General features: G+C 33.4%; 1 long non-coding RNA gene across 1 annotated transcript; it reads right to left on the bottom strand.

Moving 5' to 3' along the window:
• Positions 1 to 1,948: 1,948 nt before the first annotated feature.
• Positions 1,949 to 2,797, bottom strand: LOC139857224 (uncharacterized). The gene is made up of 3 exons (XR_011762401.1): positions 2,712 to 2,797; positions 2,548 to 2,588; positions 1,949 to 2,308 (listed from the first exon to the last, which is right to left on the bottom strand). It is a non-coding gene; the product is annotated as an uncharacterized lncRNA (long non-coding RNA).
• Between the last annotated feature and the right edge of the window lie 525 nt (positions 2,798 to 3,322).

Below are 3,322 nucleotides of genomic sequence, written 5' to 3'. Positions count from 1 at the left end.
TAGCTGCCAGTACATAGGATATGGACTGGTGGGCGCGAATAATTGTATATGGATCCATAGGGCTTGACATCCCCGTCCGAGCTAGAGCACTAGCCTTTTAACGGACGTATGTTATTTGAGTTTAAGACACGTTGGTTTGCGTGTATTAAAACGAATGGGGTAATTATCACTATAGCGTTAAGTTTAGTTACCAGGGTGCTCTGTTACGTAGAATCTATTGATAAACTTTTGATGAAATCTTGTGGTCTATCTTTATATATGTTTATGACTCGAGCAATTAAACCTATAACTCACCAACATTCGTGTTGACTTTTTAGCATGTTTTATTCTCAGGTCCTTAGAATGCTTCCGCTGTGATGTGCTTGTTGCCTGCATGGAGTCTCTCATGCTTTGTACAAAGTTTATTGCATTCAAAATAAAACTGCGTTGTGTAATAAATAATTGGACTGTGATGTCAACCTGTAAATTAAAGACTTATGTATTTCGGGGTTTGCTTATACCTAAGCACTCGCCCACATGTTTATAACTTTCTATGTTTAGAAAGTCACTTATTTTAATGAATGCAATATTTTATCAAAACGTATCATATAGAGGTCAAAACCTCACTGTGGAATCAATGATTAACGTGCCGCGTCAATAGCGATTTTGACGGGTCGTTACACAAACCAAATCAAATCAAATAAAATCAAAATCATAAACCTCAATATCACTATAATTCTATAAACTCTGTATTCACCAAAATCAAATCAAATTACAAATACATCTAATCTTCATAAACACTCGATTAAGCACCGCCACCATCTAGTAAAGCTCGACCACCATCTTCATCTATCATCTATCTTCCAGCCACAAATCGATTCAGTCACAACTCGATTCAGTACCACCACCATCTTCATTTATCATCTATCATCTATCTTCATTAACAAAAAATTGAAATACACCATGGTCTTTAACAAAATTTCCAGATAATTAACAATCACGAACCTTCACCAATATTTCAATATTTCTTCCGATTAGTTTAACTCGAGTTGTGCTGCCCCGTCGTCACTGGTGGAACCATCTGTTGTGGGGTTTCAGAAATCGATCGGATTATTAAGAAGGTGAATACATCAAACCCTTAAATGCAATTAACCATATGTGGTGGGGTTTCAAAAACGATCGGATTATTACCAAGAAATCGATCTAGATCTACTTTTGTACTGTGGTATTTCACTAGCTTCTAGTGGCATTTCTCCCTACCGTATAGGTTAATAGACGTGAGTAATATTAGTGTGCCTTTGACTTCAATGTAAATATTGATTAGTGTTGCCTTTGATTTCGATGCTATCATATGAAAGATGATCTAAAAAACGAAAAAATATCTGGAAAGAAGAAATGAAATGGGGATGTGGACAAAAGAAAATGAGCTTCAAAAGAGAAAAAAGAAAGAGAAAAGAAAATGCTTTTAATTTGATTACGCCGGTAGTCCCTGAAGTATAAAAGAGATAAAATGACAGATTTGCCCTCACATGTTTGGCACATGCTGAAGGTTAATGGAGGAAATAGACGGACAGTAAACAGAAGGACGACACAAGTTATAAAATGCAAGTTCAGTGACGACGAGGGCAAAAAAAAACTTTAAGGACGACCCCTATGATTTCAGTATATGTTCAAGGACGACGGGAGTAAACTTTACATGAAAGCTGCAACCTTGGGACTAAAGTAAAAATCCAGAGCAAGGTCTCACAAGGACTGCTCACCAAGCTGCATTGTTATTACCAGATTGTATTCATGCAGTGTCCACATCCATAACTTCAAAAGTGAGATAATCTCTTCAAATTAGTAAACAACAATCTAGTTATTCTCTATTTTACTCCACTTTAGCAGAAATATTTATAATAAATAATAAATGAAACTAATAGCACAATGTATAGTACCTATCAATTTCACCCAAAGACTAAACACACTATCAATAGTCACCTTCATCATCTAATTAGTATGAACTGTTTTATTTAACAAAGTCAATCAAACAGTACATGAGAGATATATGCAATATATAAATATTGTTTTAAAGGCGACACTGTAAATAAGAGAATATAAAGAAAATATTATTCAATGTCACTATGTAATAAAAATTGTTATCTAAAGAATTAAAGCAACCAATTTCAAATACCTCATAATCAACCAGAATCATTTCATGGCACGAAACATCTTTCGGGTTCCCACATGATAAATAGTTTGACCCGAATCTTGATTCCTTCTGCAGCGTTCACAGTCAACTCATTCAACGGTGTAAACACATCATCACGGCTAGCAATGTAGGAAAACCCTAAAGCGACGAAAGGGTTAAGGATGAATAGCAATAAAAGTTATGAAGGTGAAAAGTAATTATTGTGATTTGAATAGAGGAAGGAATACAAGTTATTTATAGATATGAATGAACGGTTTATTAATAGAAATAAGTAACAGTCATGGTTTGAGCCATTAACTTCCGTGTTTGACAAAGTAGGTTTTCCAAATCACATGTTAATGTGTGTTATGCAGTTAAAAATAAAATAAAAAACTTACATCAACCGTCATAACACATATATTCATCATATATCTGGCACCTAAAAAATTTATAAAACATAAAGACCTGAATAAATAATTATAACTCGATGATCAAACATGACAAGCTTTTAATGATTTACTTATGACAACATATTAGTCAAATTTATTATATGAAACCTAACCTGCGATCATGAAAGACAGACCCATATCGAGAGATCATTGATTTTTGATTGCTGAACTATCATAATTCATAATCTGAAAATAACACCTGCAATAATCAAAGACAAACCATTATAGAGAAATTGTTGAATTTTGATTGTTGAAGCATCCTAACTCGTAATCTGAAAAAAAAAAAAAAAAAAAAAAAAAAAATTGGAGGGATATATGAGAGTGAACGATTTGATGCATAACATTCGATTCCTTAGACTGAAAGTTGCGATTTGATGGATGACGATTTGATGGATGATTTGGAAAAACGAAGGTGTGGTAATTGGTGAAGTATATCATACTTTTATATTTTTAATCTTTAATATCGGAAGTTACGGAGTAAAGAAAACCGTCGAATTTTATTTTATTTGTATTTATTGAAATTTACGGAGTAAGGGCACAATAGGAAGCTTAACTCCAAATAGTTGGTTTTGAGCCATTATGACGCCATCTATATTTTAAACGGTGGAGAATAATGAAAGAAAACACATCCATCGGTTATTATTTTGCCAAGTTGGTTTTTTCAAAAAAAGTTGACATCATTTTTGTTTTCTTATTATAGATAATAAAGAGAGAAGAGAGATGT

The sequence above is a fragment of the Rutidosis leptorrhynchoides genome, chromosome 7 (genome assembly GCF_046630445.1).
Source record: "Rutidosis leptorrhynchoides isolate AG116_Rl617_1_P2 chromosome 7, CSIRO_AGI_Rlap_v1, whole genome shotgun sequence".
NCBI lineage: Eukaryota > Viridiplantae > Streptophyta > Magnoliopsida > Asterales > Asteraceae > Rutidosis > Rutidosis leptorrhynchoides.
The sequence above is the reverse complement of the archived record's forward strand: the minus strand, read 5'-3'. Positions and strand labels throughout refer to the sequence as shown.